Source organism: Odocoileus virginianus, chromosome 3, assembly GCF_023699985.2.
Source record: "Odocoileus virginianus isolate 20LAN1187 ecotype Illinois chromosome 3, Ovbor_1.2, whole genome shotgun sequence".
Lineage (NCBI taxonomy): Eukaryota > Metazoa > Chordata > Mammalia > Artiodactyla > Cervidae > Odocoileus > Odocoileus virginianus.
In genome coordinates, this window is record NC_069676.1 from 83,013,307 (window position 1) to 83,034,916 (window position 21,610).

Sequence of the window (21,610 nt, forward strand, 5' to 3'; positions counted from 1 at the left end):
AATTCCAAGAAGATAAAGGAGTCTCGTACCATATCCTAAATGAAAGCATAGTTCTAAAGGCTGAATCTGAATTTTTAAATAGAATGTCTAATTTTGTACAAAAAAAATATCAAAAATGACTGACTCCTATGTATATTAACATATGTAAAAAAAGTTTCACATTTTTTCCTCTTGTTAATGGGGTTTGAAGGTGTGACAGGTGTAGGGCTCTTACTCATAACACCAAGAAATGCCATTGTGATCATACTCTCACAAGTCTCCTTTTAAAGTCCATGTTGTCTTAATTTCTCAACACTTTACTAGGAAATAGTTTCATACACAGAAAATAGTTGCTTAATATTCAAACATAATTAAAATTATCTTTCTTATCTGTTTTACTTTAAGGAGAAATAAAATTATGTTTAACTGTTGGTCTGATGTGGTAAATTTTATTCAGGCAATTAATAACTGGTTTATTGGGTTAATGAATAAACTAACATGAATATGCTATTTGTATACTGTGAAATCAATAATCTAGTTTAAAAATAAAGTTGGAACAAATATTTATTACACAGTAATACTTTCTACTTAAGGCTTTCACTTAATGCACTTCTACAAGAGAAGGCCAGTTTTAGAAAAGGTGTGCTGGCAATAATTTGACTCCACACAAATCAGAATTCTACTACAGATTGAAAGGAGCCATGGCAGCTAGAAATTATTTTTTAATAGGATTTTTAAAAATCACACTGCTAATGGTTGAAAATGTAACTGGTAATTAAAGAATAGTTTGAGCAATTTTTTTTTACTATATTTTACAAGAAGTATGAGCTTTCACACTACAATTTCAAATGCAAAGAATATTAACGCAGGTATTTAGAAACTGATGTATTTTGCATGGTAATAAATACACTACCCACAACGCACCTTTCAAATAAAGAACATAAACCAAATCTGAAAACTAAAGCTCGTATTTTTCTCTCTTTGTATTTTGACCTCGTAATCATTAAAAGTGTGAGTGTTTATCAATAAAAGCGACTGAAGTGCCACATATTGTGGTAGAACATTGCTATTTCCCCGAGATAAGTACAAAAACCACTCAATGTTAATTTGCATCACAAAATGACCTAACATATCTGGAATATAATGCACAAGCTTCATTGAAAAGATATCATTATATTTTTCTCAGCAAAACAAAAAAAAATACAGACATCTGATTGGGCCTGTGTGCTGGAGGGGGGGAGGGTGGGGAAGAGGGCTCATTTTCTATCTTACACCTATTGTTTTAGGCATTCTAAACTGCTCTAGGGGAAGCAAAAAGAAACATGCTGAATTCACTTTGCAGTTAATGTCTCAGTGATTTAAGAGGCAGAGTTTTCAAGTTAAAGAAGGGAAACGTTCTGCTTTTCCTTTCCCAGAGCGAGTGCCCAGGAAGAAGGCCCTCTGGTCCTTAGCCTACGCAAGGGGAAAAAAGGACATTGCTTGGGGCTGAAATCACTCGGAGACAGAAGAGGGGAAGTTTAAGATGTGGCACTGTGCGCTGTGTCTGGTCTGCAGCCAGGAAGTTTTCATTTTGTAGGTCTGCTGCCAGTACCTGCCCTGCATATTCAGAAATAAAAATACACCAGAACTCTACCTCAGAAACTGTGGATGTTACAAAGAATTAAAAGAGTTTATTTTTCTTTCTTTATCCTGAGTGTAATTACTGTTTTTAAAAAGAAAAGAGCTGAAACTATAGTAACTGGAGGGGTGTTTTTTTTTTTCTCCCTTTTTAAACTCCTCAAACTACCTTCCCACAAAGCCATTTAAGTTAAATGGTACATTTACAGACTCACCTACATGAAGGATATAACTTAAAACATCTGCTTAGACACGTACGTTCTGTTCATATATAAAGAAAGTGGCTAGAAAGCTGAAAAATATAGGGCCATTATATTCTTAAAATGTGTGTCCTCCTGTGTGTGCGTGTGTTCATTCATTAAAGAGATTTTTGAGTGCAATTAGGTAGTCGGTCCTATAAAGGTTTCCTTGTGTGACCATGATTTCTAAAAATAAAATGCTCCAGTGAATATTTCTGCTAAATAATCACATCTTCAAAAATTACTTTAAAGAAACCCCAATCCCTCATGTTACATTAAGCAATAATACCAGCCTTCCATAATAAGCCTTGGTTGTATACCTCACGCATGGTCAACAATTAATTAAAAGGTTAAAAAAAGTCATGTTTACTCTATTAAGTAGGAGACTAATTTCCTTATCTGTCCCCACTTATTTACACTCGTGAATCTATTTCCTAATTTTGCAAATAAATAAGCATACCTAAAGCCAAAGCTGCCTATTTTCAGGGTTCCAGGAAAGATGCATTCTTGTGCTATCATTCTAACTTGCTGAAAGAATCACAGACGTGTGAAAAAGGGAGAGGGATAGTTGTTAGCTGTTTTTAAAAAAACACTTCACATTCTATCAAGATCATTATCTATAGCTTTTTATATCCAACATGCTAGAGGTCCATGGTATCTCAGAACAATTTATATGAATTCTTCATGTGCATCTTATCTATGACAACAAGATACAAGAGGAAAACCAGACCACACTCAGGCTAGCCTTTTGGAAAAAGCAGGTTCTCACCAGGGACTGCTTCAGAGATCAGCACCTCCAGTCTCTAGACACAAGTTCAAGGTACTTTACTTAAATGATTACTAGAAGATTTGCATTGTCATTCCACATGAATCGCAACCACTTGCAGGATGAACAACACTGTTCCATTCATTTCAAACTTACAGCATTAAGAATTAATAAAGTCTCTATAACATCTGCATTATTAAAGAGTAATGATTCCTGCAGAAATCTGCCTGTAATAGGTTTACTGTTTCTATCGCTTGTAAGATCACCGATTTCCTCTCTAATGTCCTCAGAAGACAAGCTTCATGTATACTTTAAACTTTGTTTACAACTGGCTATATTTAAAAAATAAATACAGAGATTTAACTGAAGCAATATAATGACAATGTACAAGAATGCTTTATGGTGAGGACAAATGAATGCTACTCCTATTACCACCTCACACCCAAATATTTATATAACAGGTATCATATAATTTCCATCCTTAGTAGGAATATGAGTTTCCTTTTTGTAGTTAATGTTAAAATAATTCCAAAGAAATGTTACTATATTGGATAATCTCCTTTTTTATAATGATATTCTTTGTTACAGAATTTTCCATAATTATTTTTCTTGCACAGACAAAAACTATTGATGCTATCTACTTATTCTTAAGAGAGGCCGCGAATGGGTGCTTTTAGCTCTCTTTATTTCTTTATGCCTCAACACATCTGTAAAACAGTTACTGCTGAGATCTTGTTTTAAGCAAAATTAATTCCAGTGGGCTTTATAGAAGTTAATATCAAGAGAACAAAATTTTCATAGACTATTTTTCAGCACAGACTTTTTTTTCAGTGTGAGAGAGGTTATCAACAAGAATCGCTTTTAAGAAAAACCTGTCAGTTTCCTCTGCTCGCTAACTATAGCAAATGATTAGAAATTATTTTCTTTCTCATGCTGTTATTCACTTACATACTTGCTTCAATTCTCCAAGGGAAGAAATGTGGCTCTTGTGGGAAAGGTCCACCCCTTTCTACATGTTTGCTTCCTTGAACGAAAGGAACACACCCCCTAACATTCTTTGAAATGTGTCCAATATGCAAAGAATTGGAATAGCACTGTAATACTGACCAAACTAGAAAATCTTAAATGAGTCAAATATTGTTAAAATGCGTGTGTTTTGGGACAACTAAATGATGTATACAGAGGTAACAGAAATGAACTATGTTCAGCCTCTGCCTAATGTCTATGTTTGGATGCTCAGAACACTTGTAAGAGTTAATGGAAGAAATCTGAGTGTTTTTGTGCACCTGTGTGGGTATGACACCTCAGGAGGAGGTCCATAAATGTTACAGTTTTCTGAGTGCAGCCTTTGAACTTAAGACCCATTAGAAGAATGCTTCCTCCCTTTCACAAATTCTTTAAGGAAAAAATATCCAGAAACTGAAATATCTATCCTTCATAAATGGAATCAGAAAGTTGTCTGAAATCACGTAAGTGCATGAATATTGAAAGTCTACGCTCACTCTCCTCAAGACAGAAAACTCATACCAAAGTTGGTATCCTCCAGCTTGTGCGTTTGACAATTTTCTGGTCTTGAAAATTGTCCTCTAACAAGTTTTCCTTCTATTATGTAGAAGCCAATGTTCCCAGAGCAAGTTATTTCTATTTTTATTTTCTCATGTGATATACTTCATATTTGTAGGTATTCTATACCTTTATCTTTACTTTATATTTTCCAAAACCCTCTTTTCTAATTCCACTTTTACACAGAAATTTGCACAGAAAGACACCGAATGAGAAAAATTTTATATCTTTTTAAAGATGTTCCAGTGTTTAAATGGTTAGCCCCTTCACAATTTGTTCATCAGGCATTTGCTGATGAACTCAGCTATATAATTTTCAGGCCTACAAAATGGAGGCTCTGCTACTCTACCTATGTTTTATCACTTGGAATAAGAATGAATATAAACAGTGAGTATATAAACTGGGGCTGATGGTAATAAACTTATTAAAACTTAGTAAGATATTGTTATGGTCAAAGGAAACCTGCAAGTGTGTACCACAAATCCATTCAGATGAAACATCTCATTCACTGGAATTTCCTATCTTATTATAACAATGCACAGAAAATTAAACACATAAATATTAATTTTATGTTATCACAGAAGATGTAGGCAATGAAAATGCAATGTTTACATTTATGGGTGACTCATTAGTGTTTTATTGTGTGAAACACTAGGAGGCATCAGTTGGGTAAAAAAGGACTTCAATTTTTAAAGAAGCAAGAAATTACTGTACAGTTGGATGCATAAAAAGTAGGGGTTTTCAAAATGTTATTATGTAAACCAAAACTTTTACTCTGAAATAAACTCTGAAAACATCGAATTTTGTTGTAAAGAATGACCTTTATAAAACATTCATGAAATAGATACACTTTGACCAAGAAACACCTATCAAGATCTATTTCAAATATATAGATTCATTAACTATGTAATTTCACATTTTTGTGAAGAATATATCTGGTAACAGAATAACATAATGGCTATTGACTACCATGCATTTTCTGCTCGGTTACTCAATACCATGAGTGTATGTTTTATTTCTGGCAAATTCTGTTTTGTGCTCTCTACAATGCCTCAGAAAATGTCTACTGAAATTAAACCTTACAGCAATAATTGCTTCACATAAGCATCCAGAATTTGCAGTCTGTTCCAAAAGAAGTGATGGAACTTAAAATGAAAGCAATGAGGATGTATATATAAAGTACATGTTTTTCCTTATTTCACTACTGAAAGCCTGACGTTTGAAAACTGAGTTTTCCACTGTTTGAATGTCTATTCATAATGATAAAGCAACAGGGTCGTGGTATACTTATCTAACAATCATTTGAAATTGGAGTGTCTTGCCATTCCTCAACAATCAGCTTTTATCTTTGACCTATCAAAATAACATGTGAACTGCGTAATCCGCCTTTTGTAAGGTGCACAGACTCTGTTGTCGCTTCTGGTTTTGTGAATCGCCTCTGTAATCTGGTTTGATTTCCTAAAGATGACAGATCTCGGTGAACAGTCAGGCTTTACTGAGTGCAGGGCAGTCCACGCGCCCATGAGATTAAGGTACAGTGCTGAGGACGGGATCTTAATCACCTACCCTTCCACATGCAGCACAGACTGAGCTCCAGTGATTAAATCTTTTCATTGTGTCCAGGCAATCACTGTATTCATAAAATGAATATGTGCATTTTTATAAGTTTTAGATATTAATTTGCGTGGTGTTTTCTCAGAGGATGTGCTTTGGGAAAAAAAAAAAGTAGAACTTTATTAATAGTCTCTTTAAAGTCCTCTCTGTGGTCCTTAATTGCATATGAAATTCTTCCATGCTATTCTGAATCATGTCTCTGAAGCCAGGGTTCTCTATTTAATAACTCTTTTTTTTGTTGTTATGAAGTACAAGTGTCGCTGCACAGATATTTCCCCATTTTTGTCACTTTCTGAGATTTCATACACTCAAAATATACCGCATGTGGAGTTGGGAAATAAAACCACAAAATATACTACAATAAACAGAAGAAAGTTTTGAAATATAATGTTAACAAATGCCAAGGAGTTATTTAACTCAGTTGTTTTATAAAAGAAGTTTAAATACAATAAATCATTCATTGAAAAGATATGGTTGTAGAGTTATGCAGTTTATTGATCTGGTAAAGTGAGGGCCAAGGAAGAAACTCATAGACATCTGAAAAATACAAAACATGATGCTTTTCTAGGATTCAATTTTGAATCATTAGATAGTCCCTCTGCCTATTGGAATGGACCATTTCCCTTAGATTTTGAAAACTGAATATGTTTACAAAGAAGAAAAGAGGCAAGGTACAGTAAAGTCCTTGTTATCTAAATTTCATGTATTTAATGTTAATATGTTTTTGTTCTGAAGAGTTCACATATGATTGCATACTTTTAAAGTATGAACAGCTCCGGAAAGCTCAAAAATTGACTTATTATTATAAAGTGCTCATTTGTTATTAAAAACTAAGAAACAAATTAAAATTTTTTAAAAGTTACATCTTTAATATTGTCTTTCACTATATTCTATAGCAATCAGAATGTAATTAATGAATGAGATAAAATACTGTCTTTAGTAAGAAGTCTGGAAAATATGCCACAAATACTCCAAAGCTGCGTGAATTACATTAGTAAAAAACAGGAGATTTTTATAAAGTTTAGTAAAATCCTAAGGAAAGATACCTGCCAACTATTGTCTCCTTAAGTTGGCTAGGGGACCATATTCTAAACAAACACTGAGTTTAAAGTATGTTTTGAAGAAAACTTTTAGGATTGAGTTAGAAAGTCTAATACATAGCCAAATATACTTTCCTACAAATAGAATGAGATACTTGATTTTAGAGATTTGTTTTCCCTCTTGAGATAAGACATTAGATAGGTACATCTCATTTTATCTGTCCAGTTCTGAATCTACTTGCTTTAGAACTATCTCTTTATTTTGATAAATAATTTCATGCACACACTGGAAGACAATAATATGGTTTATTAACTGCACGATATTCAACCGAAACTGCCTGTGCCATAATGGTACATACTGAATGTTCTCAAAGACTGGCCAAAACTGATATTATTTTATAAATTAAATGTTTTAGTTTCAAATTGGAGATTGTAAATCTCTTTAAAGCTAAAATTAGTATGCAATACAGAGGTTAAATGGGGTTCACAGGTGGTCACATTTCCATGTCTTACCAAGTCCCTAGGGATCAGAGTTATTATATTCTATATAAACATCTTTACTTTGCAACCACAATTCAATTGCAAGGTGCCAGTGAAAAAGAGGCTGGTCACTCTTTTTGACTGGTATAATGAGGTAGCTAGAGTTCCTTTCATAGCACTTAGAAAATACATGCAGTCACTAACCATTTCACAAGACAGTTACTATTACAGTTAGAATCAGATTCACAATAGTAAAATGCACTTTGTGTCAAAGCAATTCTCCACTGAGGACTGGTTAGAGAACTGGCAGAAAGCCTGATTCTACTTATTATACTGTCAGCATTTACATATAAAGGAATTTTATACAAAAGACACACATTCCTAAAATGTGAAGAAAAAAGGGCTTTTCCCCAAAATGGTAACTACTGGACCTAGAATAGTCAGACATGTTTCAGACATACAATTTCCTTTAAGAATAGCTAGCCATATTCTGGGAAGGACATAATACTAATGTTAAATTTAAATACTTGCATAATATTTAATAACACAACAAACAATGTGCCACGTCTTGTATATATGGCCTTTGTGCCAAACTTTATCACTGAGTTTGGTAACTTTCAGCCAAAGTCCAAACAGATGGCAATTTCAGTGACTTAACCTTATTTGTTTTTAAACAGCTATGTATCTGACCTGACCTAAAGAGCAGTGATATATAGTGAAGTACCAGCAAGAACTGAAATGTGTAGACTACCATGGCCAGTGTATCACATTTTGTCCACATTAGCCCTCATCAAGCCAGCACTTTGGTAATGGAAGGAGATGCACAAAGGTATACTCTGACAGACAGCCATGCTTTAGTTCAAACTCATCAAAAGATTTAGTGGCTCAGAAGCATAACCCAAAGCAAATCAGAGCCTCTGGTGGAACTCACAGGAGCATCTTTCCACGGTGAACTGCTGGCTAAATCTTAACGCATGTACTTCAAGGTCACAGAAGATTCTGTGAAATACTAAAGTCCACCAGGCTCCACATGCTCCACCATAGCAAACATGCTAATGACGTGCACTAACTTCATGAAACTTTAAACACACCAATGTGACAAGAACAAGTCAGGAGTGATTTCAGTAACTGATAGCAAACAGATAGGACTATCTAAAAAGTTACTTTTAGCCACACACAAGAAAATCATGGAACCTAAGGAAAAAGAATGCACAACAAGCCTCAACTTCAACCTTCAAAAAGGCACAGCGGTAGACCCAGTGCCTTGGAATATACAGATGCAGATTTCAGAGACAATACCCCGGCTATTTCTATTTCCTGGAGAAATGTCAGAGGTACTTACATGAAGGAAGAACCGATCAGATTAGTCCTTGGGATATTTTCCTTTTTCTTAAGAGAGAGAGAAAGAGAGAGAGAAAAAAACAAAAAAACAAAAAACACGACAACAGTAATCTTTACTTCGTCCAGCCTTGAAGTGCTTCTCCACCTGATTCAAACACGCAGTGACGGCGACCCACACAGAACCTTCAAAGTCAATCCAATAGCAGCCCGAAGATGTCTGGGTGTACGCGTGTGCTCAAGTGTCTGACTGCGAGGAGAGCGAGCAGAGCTGGAGAAACGATGTGTGTGTGTGCGCGCGCGCGCGCGAGCGCGCGGAAGGAGCGCGCGCGGGGGGGGGGAGGCGCGCGCGGGGCCGCGCATTCGCGCGCGCGCTGAGGCCGCTACGGAGGAGAGAGGTGGGGAGGAGGAGGAGGGTGGAGGAAGGGGAGGAGGAGAAGGAGAAAGTGGCTCTCGGCGGCCCGCCGGATTAAAAGTAACCAGACTCGTCCAGAAAACTGCGTCCAGGAAGGAAGTGACAGAAGACGAATGGGAAAAGGAGAGTCCGCTCACAGCCTTTGAAACATCGCGTCAAAAAGGCGAGGGGCGGGGGGAGTGGAAGGATGTTGGGAGGGGAGGCGGGGGTGGCAGGGAAAAAGGAGCGCGCGGCTTGGGGTTCTAAGAGGCCCATCCCATGAAGCGCCTCTTGCCTTCTTTTCCTTTATTTTATTTTGCCCTTGCCTTTGCGCGCGCTGCCTTTTTTCCCCCTCTCCCTCCCTCACAATCCCAAACCGTTGACTCCCTCTCTCTCGCCTCGCGAGCTGGAGAAATCATCAGTTTCACTCTTGCAAAAGGGGGGCGGGACCAGACCTCGGAGCAATTTTTTTTTTTTTTAATAAAACAAACATCCAGCAGTTCCCTCCTCACCCCTCCAGTCTCAACTAGATTGATAAATTACTCCACTACACTACTTTAATTATGTATATGGTATGCAGAATAAATCACTGAACATCAGTACCTCAATCAAGCACTTTTAAATGATAATTGCATCTTGGGTGAATCAATCTTTCCATTCCTGACATTTTGCTAATTTTAGTTTTACGGTGGGGTAATGGCACATGCCATACGCAAACCTAATGACAATCCTTTATTGCTCCAGCTGAAGACGACAGCGCGAGCGCTGGCTCCCGGCTCTCGCTCTCTCCCGGCGCCGCCGAGGACGCTCGGAGAGCAGAGTCTCCGGCTGCGGCGCGCTCGCTTCCCCGGGGGACGCGGCGAGCCAGCCAGCGGGAAAGTCCTTCTAAAGTCGGGATCTTTCCTCTGACCAATAGGAGCGCGACCCTAATAGTTGCTCCTGTGACTTCCCCGCCCCCCTCCCCGTTTGGAGACGCGTTAACCACTTCATTCTTCCACTGGTCTGAGCGCTCCTCCGTGACTCACGGGTAAAAAGCTCCGATCCAGGATGCCTGCACCACTCGATTCCAGCGCGCGATTTTCCTCCACGCCCTGAATACGCGGGGTTTCGGCCCCGAGAGGTTGGAGGGCTAGAAAGCGAGCCGAAACGCTTCTCAACTGGTAGTAATGTACAAAATGATAAACGCATGACCGGTATTTGAAATCTCGACTTCATCTCGGGGCCATGAACTTTCTAATCAGGTTGGAAGTATTTACCGAGGCGGCAGCTTCCCCGGAGGTTCCCTCCCCCTCCTCCCACAATCTCTCTTCCACACCTTAGACGGGATTTTCTCCAAGGCATTAACATGTAAACCAAACCAACTTCCCAAATGCATTAGGCTTCCCTATCCGATAGCTGATGACTTCACTTATCCTGAAGAGTTTCAGCTGCACAGGAAGCAACAATAGAGACTGATAAGGAAGATACTTGTGCTAAGGTTTAAGCTCAGCAAATACTTTTCCTTATCAAAAAAAGGGTTAATATTCAAAATTTAGTAAAGGTTACTAGAATTGAGCACCTCCTCTCCCTGGCCAATTACACCACGCCCAATAAAGCCAAAGATAAAATATACCAACTAGTCCACAAACCATGAAAAGATCAGATTACATGCCAGTAGAACTATGTACCATATAAAATGTCTAAACTAAATTAAAAAATTTTAATATCGTGAAAAGAAGGGAAAATACATTGGGGAAATTAAAATGTGGATGTACAAGAGTACACAATAACAGTATACTGAAATATCTAGCTAATTAAAGATATTTCCTCACTTAAAAAAAAATTCCTTTTAGCACTGTGTGTTTAACCCAATGACTAGATGCATTTCCCCTTAAGTTCTGCACCGTGCCTCTAGTCTATTTTAATACGTGAGGGCAGTGTGAATCAGAAAGACTCCTGCTTCATTGTAGGGCTATTTGATCTGAGTAGCTTTTCTCAGAAGAGTGGGTTCAATATTTAGGTGTCTGCCCTAAGGCTTCACTTGAAAGGGGAAGGTTGATCTTACAGGCAAGTACAACTAGCTCATCCCCATTATGACTATCAGCCCAGATAAGATGAATCTTTTGCTATTATTATAGGAGAGCATGGCAAACCGTCACAAAGCAAAAACCACCTGAAATACTATTATTTCTTGCAGATTAATACCTACAATATATTTGTCGGCCTGTTTGTTTTTCATCTGGCGAGTCTGTTACTACCATGAATTTAATAATATGGCAGAGATAATCTATATCAGGTTTTAATGTAAGGTATAACTTCTAAAAAAATCCAAAAATGTAAAGGTGCATTGACATTTTTGAGTATTAAGGTATGTCTACATACAGTGGTAAAAGGAAATTAATTTTTCCAGATTCACAAATGTCCTGACAAAACAAATTATTTGTAGGAACATTTATCTATTGCCATGATGTCTGAAATTAATGTAACGAAGTGTAACAGCTTATTTTACAGGATCAAATAGACATAGGCAATAGATGACTTTTACCACTGTACACTTTAGTTTTAGATTATTTTCCTTAAAAAAGAAATTATTTTTACCTTTTAACATTTTAAAGAATTATTTAATAACAAACATTGTAACAAACCCAAAACTATCAGCAATAATACAAGCATTCAAAAGTAGGTATAACCCCACATTGTGGATAATTTGAAAATAAGATGTGGATTGATCTTATTTGAAATTAAGATCTGGAAAATAAGACTACAACTGGCCTTTTAAAATACAGAATATTCCCCTCAGCAGATTTAGCTTCTTAATTATGTGTGACCTAAGTTAATATTAGCATGAGTTTCCTTCCCATGAGCCTTTACAGTTGAAGTGGAACATAAGAGGTTGTGCAGAAATACACAATGGAAGAAAGCCATCTGAGATTTAAAATTATTTACTGGTAATCCACAGAGTGGTTAATCCAAGGCGTGCTTTGTGTTCATCTTCAAATGCTTCTGAAGTTTTTACCAAAATCATTCTCATTCTCGCCACCAAATGGTACTTTGCTAGGATCAAAATATTTTCTGGTGCAGGGAGGAGTCTGTCCTACATGTTAACATGTTAACAGGCCTGGATTCTCTGGTTCAAGGTTTGTGTCTGACTAATTAGTGTGTCCTTTCTGGGCTTCAGTTTGCTTACACATTAAATGACTTCTCCAATCTATTCCAATTCTGTGATTGGAAAGTAGAAAATTCTTATATTCTTTAAGCGAATTGGAAGCTAGTGGCCTATCCTATTATGTAAAAGGTGATGATACTTCCTATAAGAGAAAATGATGTCTGGGATTGAGGTACCATTTAAACCAGCTCACCCCCTTCTTCCCAGTCACCAAATATTCCTTTTTAAATAAATATTGTTAAGTGCTTTATTAAACATGTAAATATATATTAAGTTCCCCCCCCCAAAATAACTGTTTAGCAATATATTTAAATAAAGTGCCGCAGAAGGTACAGAAAGCATGACCCTCAGGATTTAATTCTAGGGAAAGCTCATTTCTAATTTCTGGTCAGGGTTGCCAGACCCTGACCCATCTTACTCCACCCTCCATTCCTTATTAATTTCCTAAATTAAATCAGCAGTCTACCTGTACTCTGGGGTCTGCCTGCTTTTAAGCTTGGCCTACGCTGGGTGTAGCTCTTGAAGTGAGCTTTAAAAAATTATCCTAAAGTAAGCTGGGTGGTTGCCACAGCAACCCACCCTAAAATGAAGAAAGTCTATAGATTAATCTACCCCTCAATATTATTCAACTGTGTAGTATCTGTTCTCCAGCCAGAATACTTTCAACACAAACATGATTAACACAGAAGTTCAGATATAAAAAGTAGTAGGATAGAAATTCCAAGCATATAAAAAATGTTATATCTTTTCCATAGTTACAGTACATATGACATACATAACCTCCCTGATATGGATTCATTGTAAAACAGACTTGTAAAGGTATGCCCTGAAAGGTGACATGTGAGCTGTAAGCAAAATGCCAAGGTATTGCTATATAATAGATCACATAATGGTTATGTAACACTCATCACTTTTATACATGTTTACAATATAAGTACCTAATGACAAAGAATTTGGCGGTTTCACCTTTATGAATTAACTTTGTGAAGGATGATAATAACAAATGTTAACCACTCACCACATACACATACAGTCATTTGCCTTCCATTCTTCACTTCATCTCTTCATAGAAGTTACTTCACAGTTTGCAGCTCTTCTTTGGCACCTTAAAAATGCAAAAGTACAAGGTAAATAATTTTAAAAAAATGTTAAAGAATGTTGATATTAAAATACATTCAAACTAATTTCTGAAACTTCTAATCTTAAGAAACATTAATGTTAATTCTAATTTTAAACCAAATGAATGTGTATTGAATATAAAATAATTAAAATGACCATTAATTGTGACAATACTTATAAACTTTAACATAAATAGTTCCAAATAGCTAAATTTCAAAAATTCTTTAGGTACGGCTTTAGTTCATTGCATGGTATATACACCATATGGACTGCTTGTGATTGAGAAAATATGCAATATAAAAAGGATTTGTTTTTCCAAGCCAAGGTTTAATCATATCCTTTATCTCATATTTAAAGATCCAATATTTATCTTTATTTTAATATCTAATGAAGAATTACAAGGAAAAAAGTCAAATCCATCATATTCCAAGCTAACAAAATTTGTTAGGTTGGGATACTGAAGTTGCAACTAAAGTTGCTAAAAGGGCTTATTCTATATCCTTAAAGGCCAATTTTAACACTTTGGGATTAATGATGTGAATTTAGTACACGAGTTCTTTTACCAATAGTACCCAATCCTTCCAGTGTTTACCTGTACTGAGCTCAGAAAAGTGCTTATGTATTCTGGTCTCTGAAGCCAGCTTTCAGTGACTTTGAGCACACAAATGACCTTTCCCTTGGCCTCAGAATGGGTCTAGTCTTCCCAACTGTGGGACAATGAAGGTCAATAACCATTTTCCCATTTGTATTAGCAAGATTTTTTGTAGTCGAGAGTCATTAAGATTTATAAAGCCTCTAGATTTGGGTTGACATCCTTAAGACATTTTTATTTTTAAGTTGCTTCACAGTCAAGGAGAAATGAAGAATTTTGACCACTTTTATTTTAGAGGTGTTAGCTCAGTTTAGTCTTTTAGACTCAAGTCCACAGTGAGTTAGTCTCAACTTGGTAGTCAGTACTCGGTGACCTGGCGAATTCCCTTTCTTCAGCTCTGCTTGGTTTTTACAGCCTATTAAGTAAGAATCATAATACACATCTCCCAGGGCCTTTTCACCTTACAGAAATGCAATCTCCATGAAATAATGTCTGAGAGATATGTTAAGGCTTTTAAAAATGCCACTACAATTATGATACATTTCTTCCTTTTCCTGGCTCAGTATGCCCAAATAAGGCTTGATCACAAATTTGCTTGCGAATGTGTAGTTCATTAAAAAAGTATCCATATGCATGGCTAAATTTAATAGACTTTACCTTTTACTTACAAAATTGTTAAATGTTCTTCGGAACATTGATTCTATTCCATTTCTTGAAATATCACAGAAACCTTCAATTCAAAGAATGGATTTTCACACTTCCCCTTTTAACTTTTTTTCTTCTAGATACCCGTGTGCTCTTTAATTTTAAAAAGATCGTTACCGGGGGGTAGGGATGGGGGTGAAAAATACCGCCCTGCGTTTTTGGTGCCCACTTCTTTGGGGAATGGCAAGAAGGGGATTGGGAATCGGTACCCAAGAGCGCGTCTTAAAGACCCAGACCGGGGACGCCTCTGGTTTCAGCAGCTCCCTCCGCTGAGTTATTGATTGCAGGCAGCAGCAGTCCCTCAGGTTGATTTTTGTGGAAAGTGAATCCTCGCTGGCTAGGCGTTCAGCAGAGGCGCAGCAGCCGCAAACCCAGCCAATTATTGCCGGTCCTCCCCTCCAACCCCGCGCTCACGACCTACACACTCCTTGCTGGGTCGGTCTCCACTTCCCCCCCTACCCACGATCCCCCCCCTGCGCGGACGGAGCCGAGGGGGCGGGGGGGGGCCTCCCTCCCCGGGAGCGTTTCTAGAGCTCGGAGGCAGCTCGCAGGGGGTGAGTGCGCCACGTGCGAGCGCCCCGGGCGAGGAGGAGGCGGGCTCGGGCCCTTCTGGGGGCCTGCTGGGCCTGGGCGCGCGGAGGGGGAGCTCGGCGGGGCGTGCAGCGCGTGGCGTCTAACAGCGGGGCCTTCCGGGCTCGGCGGGGGGGGTCTTTGGGAGGGGGGCAGGCAGAGGGCCGGTGGCTGGGCGAAGAGGCCGCGTTTCGGGCTCCGGCGAAAGGAGGAGGACGCAGAGGCTGGTGGGGTGGGTTTTGCAATCGGGGGGCGGGGGGAGCGGTGGCGGCGTCAGTAGAGTTGCCCCGCCGGTCTGGGTTGGGGACCTGGAGGATATTTACCCTGGGTGGGCGAGAAACAGCCCCGCAGACTTTTCGGGGCGCGCTCCGAGCCCCGCACCGGGCGAGCCAACCCACGCACGTGCACAAAGCGCTGGCACGCGGTCGGCGGCGCCGGCGGCCCGAGCGCTCCAGCCCTGGGTGAGCCGGGGAGAGCGACCGCGTGGTGCGCGCCGGCCGGGCCGCCGCCCCGTTCCCGCGCCAGCCCCGCCTGCTTTCTCACCTGGCACACACACAGGAAAAGGACGGCGTCCCCGAGCTGGATTTTTTTTTTTTTTTTTAACCTCACATTCTCGGGGGTCCAAAGGACCGTTTTAAAAAATGACCAACCATTGGCTTTGCCTCAGTGGATGCGTTCGCATCTTGGCTAGAGAAAGGCCACCAGCTAGCTACAAGGAGAAATGGGATACGAGGGAGAAAACGCACACACAAAATCCCCCAAATGTCCTTCCCCCTTTCTTGTCTCTTTACTGGTTTGCACGTGAGAACCGTGCGGGGATCGCTTGGCTAATTATCCTCATGAAATGGAAATGTCTGTGCTGTGTTTTGATCTGTCCGTGGAGCTCTGGGAAGATACGTGCTCTAAAGTCCTGGTGGAGTGCCTGGGTGTTTCAATCAAAGGTGTAGAATGTTTATTTTGTCACGCCCTTGAAGCTATAAGCGGCTACCAATATGGCAGCCCCTGGCGCATGGGATTCTTTCAGTTAATTACACTTATATAAAATTTAAAATCAGCTCCTCAGATATACTAGTCACATTTCAGGTGCTGACTAGTGGCTACCTTACTTGACCAGAGGTTGGCCGTTTCCATCAGTACCTAACGTTCTGTTAGGATGTGCTGCTGTAGAGTTTTAATTGAATATTGGTAAAAGAAAGAGCCTGGTGTATGACACAAATCAGATTTTAGGACACTCTTGGCATTTGTGTTTTTTGGCACTAGTGTGAAAAGTTGTAAAGTCAGAATTTCAGTATCTTCCTGCTGAAAGAGGTCTTAGGAAACACTTAACAGTAATTTTTTTTTACAGAGAAGGGAAGTTAGATGTGTGCCCCCAATCATGACATCAATTTGGAAAGAAGGTAAGGTTACCTGACAAGGTATCGTACACTTTCTGCCAGACCAGGCCCATTACCTGGAGTTGGTGAGGCAAATTAACTCTATAGAAAGGTGACCTGATGGAAGATTTTAGACAAGAATGCCCTTTTACAAGAGAAAAATATTTCTAAGTATTGTTCCAGGAAGAAATTCCATTTAATAAAGTGTGTGAGAATAAGTAGGGAATAACACTCTCTCTCAAACTAAAAATGTATTATTGGCAGTGTTATGGATTACATATAATGCTTTTTTAAAGAGACTAATTGGTATAATATTGTGCTTAGTTGTACTTAAAAATTCTGAGGAAATGGAATTATCTTTTTAAAGTAATAGCTAAAAGCACTCTTAAGGTCAGGGAAGAAGGTATTACAAAGTGAGAATTGTTAGCAAAGCATAATCTTTCTCAAATTCGATGAGGGTATTATCAAATACATTGATTATGTCTTAGACTCATATCACTAGCATGGCATTTGACTGGAAGTGTTTGTAATATGAACAAAGCATAATTACAAATTACAGTATTTGAGAGATGGAAGACAAAACATCATACAGATTTAGAGTCAAAGCACAAACTTTCTAACTTCAATGCTTTGGTTGGTTGGTTTTGCCATGATCATCCCCTATGTTTCTGTTATTTCAGGGTGAAATGTTGGTGTTAATTCTGGCCGTTTATGGTAATTAGCTTTTAAGTTAAGCTGACTCATTTGAAAAGACCCTGATTTTGGGAAAGATTGAAGGCAGGAGGAGAAGGGGACGACAGAGGATGAGATGGTTGGATGGCATCACCGACTCAATGGACATGGGTTTGGGTGGACTCCGGGAGTTGGTGATGGACTGGGAGGCCTGGCGTGCTGTGGTTCATGGGGTCGCAAAGAGTCGGACATGATTGAGCGACTGAACTGAACTGAACTGAAGGACCCCTAAGATTTCAGATGAGTACTCATGAATAATAGCTAATTTAAAAAAAAATAACAAAATGTTTTTTAAAGCTTGAATATTTCCCTAGCTGATGTGTATTTGAATTGTTGTCTTATTCTTTTATTAATTTACCATTTGCATGTGTTTCATGGTAGAAGGCATTCTTCCTATTCTCCTGAAATCTGATAGCCTAAGAGAATATCTTGTGAATTCTTCAAGTGCTTGCAGTGTGCTGGAAACTTCAACCTCTCCATGGCTGACTACCGAAAAGGCTAGTCTGGCTAGGGAGAATGTATGTGGCCAAAAGTGAGCTGGCTCTGTCCTATGGGAACTGTATAGTTATGCACAACTTACTGAACTACCCTTTGCCTTAGTTTCCTCATGGATAAAATATGGAACAGAAAGTGCTGCCCTCAAAACTTTGTTAGGAGCATTCAGCAAGAAGTTCAGTGTGAAGCACAGAGCTAGGAAAGTGGTCAACTACAGTAGAAGTTAGCCATTCTCCAGCAAAGAATTTCTACTTCTCCACCATTGGTTTCATTTTCCCCTATACCAGATAGTCGCGCTAGAAAAAGTTGGAGAAGTAGGTTGTCAGAAGGCTGTGGATTAGTTCTGGAAGAGCTCTATTTGTGAGTTTTGCCTTCAAGAGATAGAGATCTCTTTAATCCTAAAAGTTCCTGACTCAGTGGCTATAGGTGGCTTTATTTCCCTTCCACAGGCATCCTGAGAGATGGTTCCTTATGCTTGTTAGCTGTTTGGTTGTTGAAAACGCGCTGGAAACTCCAAGTCCATCCTCTTTTCACCCTGGTTGACCTTTTCATGCTATTGTCAGCCAAGAAAACATTGATATCTTCTGTCTCCCACTAGCTTGAATTCTTCAGGGCAGAGCCTTCTCAGATTATCTCCTGAGGTCATTCCAAATGTCTGACGGCCATCTATGGCAGCAGGGCTGGGCGGAGGCCTGCCGGGAAAGAGGAGTCCGTGGAATGTCTAATGGTGCCTTCTGTTCAAGCAGAAGAACTGCTCGAGGTAGTTCCTTGTTGGACTCATGATCAACTTTGCACCTATATCTAGGAGACTGTTTGCCACTTCTTGAAAAACAGAAACCATAGCATTTTGCATTTTTTGTTTGTTTAATAAAGTCCCACTTGGGATGTGTATGATTCCTATTGATGTCATGATAGGTATAAATATAGACTACAGGAAAAAAACAGACTAAAGATCATTAATAAACAGTTTATATCTGGTATTCATGTTAGCTGTCCTCATCAAGAACACCAAGTTAAGAGGTAAGATTCTTGAAAGGAGAGAATAAAGCTACCACATTACCTTGTTTCTTCTCTCTAGATAATTTTCCAAGTGATGGTTTTCTTATTTAGCTGAAAACTTACAAAGTTATTTCTAAACTATTTCGTTTATAAGCTAAAATTTCAAACCAAACAATATAAAATTGTATTTTTTCAAGAAGGCAAGATCATGCATAGATATATATGTTTGCAATACTCACTAGATTGAAAAACAAAAAGATACATAATTATATCTATATTTCAGCTTACTAGAGAGAGAATTATTTTGCATTATTTGGGATGCAATCTCTCTATTTTGGAATATGATGAGAACTAAAAGTAAAATGCAATAAAACTTTGAAATTTAAGTTAGTGATTAAAACCAGTTTGTTTTTACCAGTGTATACGAGTTCATTGGGGCTCACTAGTGCCCTGGTGGCTTAGTGGTAAAGAATCTGCCTGCCAGTGCAAGAGACACGTGTTCAATCCCTGGGTTGGGAAGATCCCCTGGAGGAGGAAATGGCAACCCACTCCAATATTCTTGCCTGGGAAATCCCATGCACATAGGAGCCTGACAGGCTACAGAGTCACAAAGAGTCAGACATGACTTAGTGACTAAATAACAACAACTAGTTCATTGAGTCAAAGATCTTAACAAAAGAGGTCTAATTTCTTATTGAAAAATTTTAAAATGAATTTGTAGCTAAATGTTTCTATTTATCTACATTATAATAGCTAAAATACAAATAAATAGCTATTTAGCTATTAGCTAAATAACATTCAGATTCGTAATACAAATGTATTTGTAGTATACGTACAAAAATATTACTATCTTTTTAGAATGTGGGTGGGGATTCCCTGATAGCTCAGTTGGTAAAGAATCTGCCCACAACGCAGGACACCCCAGTTTGATCCCTGATTGGGAAGATCCCCTGGAGAAGGGAAAGGCTACCCACCCCAGGATTCTGGCCTGGAGAATTCCATGGACTGTGTAGTCCGTAGGGTCGCGAAGAGTCGGACAGGACTGAGCGACTTTCACTTAGAATGTGGGTGAAATAAGTAAGTTCACAGTACATAATGGCCACTCACTACTTATCAGTGTTGGATCAATACTGAATTAACTCCTTTATAAACTTTTTATCTAAATAACAGTCTCTTAAAAGGTACTACTATTCTCCCATTTTATACATGTTTAAAACTAAAGCTTAGAGAGGTAATGTCACCTGCCCCAAGTCACATAACTCTTAAGTGCCAGACAAAGGATGTGAAACTATGTTGGTTTGTTTCCAATAGATGTCCTTAGCTACAGTCTTTACTGCTTGATTATGCTTGTAAACCTTTGCTCACTTACAGGGATGATGAGAGCAGGGCATGATATAATCGACACTTTTTCCCAACCAGAAAATATTTTACAAATATGTATCTAACCCCGTGTCAGCCTTAGGAGGTTATTTGCTTATTTCAGTGATGAAGGCTCAACAGAAACATCCTTAGGAATTTGCTCTGCAGTCTTAACAGTCTGATTGTTAGCAAATCATTATTATTAAGGATGAATTTGTTGCTGAAACTAAATCCAAACCAAATGTAATGAATAAGGTGCTTGATAGAAACTATGATGTGATTATAAAGCAGTAGATTATTTGATATATGATATTGGTGTCCTAAATTGACGCTAATCGCAGATTCAAAAGGGAAATTTCAAGCGTGTCCCTTATATAAATGTGGTATAGCCTTTAAGGAGACGTTTTGGTGAGTAACACTCATGAAAGGTCTGATAATTTTTTAAAAAGTCAGTTTCACTAATGAAAAGTTGTGCATCATGGTAGGAACATTATGGGAAATACCTTTTTGGAGAATGTACAACAGACAGGAAAGAGTAAATCAGAGACCCTGGGTTAGAATCCAGGCTCAGACACTGAATAACCATCTGACCTTAATTTTCTAAATGTCCTCGCTGTAAAATGGGGAAAGTGATGGGGACTTCCTGGATGAGAACAGGGAGTTTTGCTGACAAGAGTACATGAAACTGTATTTCTGTAGCCACTTAGTGCTTGGCATATAGAAAATCCTCAATAAATGTTAGCTATCATTATACTGTTCACTTTCAAGGACTATCCCATATTCCTGAAAAACATCTCAGTGTCTGTTATCTTAAAATTTTAGAAGACCACTTCTTTTCTGTCAGCTTCCATGTTTCAAAGCAGTTTTATTTCATATTAGAGCATTTCATATTTGAAATAAATATAGAACATATTTGGGCTTCCCAGGTGGCGCTATAAAGAACCTGCTTACTAATGCAGGAGACATAAGAGATGTGGGATTCAGTCTCTGGGTGGGAAAGATCCCATGGAGGAGGGCATGGCAACCCACTCCAGTATTCTTGCCTGGAGAATCCCATGGACAGAGGAGACTGACAGGCTACAGTCCGTGGGGTCGGAAAGGGTTTGACACAACTGAAGTGACTTAGCACAGATGCATAAGACATATTTATGACCATGTTGATCAAACCAATATACATTATATCAAGAAGTCTTATGTTTTGGGATGACCAATTTATATTATCCTCATCAGTGTTCCGTGTAATATTCTTCTCAAAGACTTTTTTTTTGTAGTCATACTTTAGCAGACTTATGAAAATAATTATATATCCATTTGCCTAGAGTAAGGCTACATCGGGCTTCCCTCATAGCTCAGTCGGTAAAGAATCTGTCTGCAATGCAGGAGACCTGGGTTCGATTCCTGGGTCAGGAAGATCCCCTGGAAAAGGAAATGGCAACCCACTCCAGTATTCTTGCCTGGAAAATCCCATGGACGGAGGAGCCTGATGGGCTA

General features: G+C 38.7%; 1 protein-coding gene across 16 annotated transcripts in view; it reads right to left on the reverse strand.

The window, feature by feature from the left end:
- Positions 1-21,610, reverse strand: part of MEF2C (myocyte enhancer factor 2C) — a 173,830-nt gene that overhangs the window by 143,461 nt on the left and 8,759 nt on the right. For 2 of the 16 annotated variants that reach the window (XM_020875436.2, XM_020875435.2), the window contains exon 2: positions 13,194-13,280. The gene's annotated coding sequence lies outside the window, so the exon portion shown is untranslated. Of the gene's footprint in view, positions 1-8,640; positions 9,368-10,055; positions 10,188-13,193; positions 13,281-21,610 lie in introns of those variants that run through there. The other 14 variants (XM_070465798.1, XM_070465791.1, XM_020875439.2 and 11 more) reach the window with 12 other exon arrangements.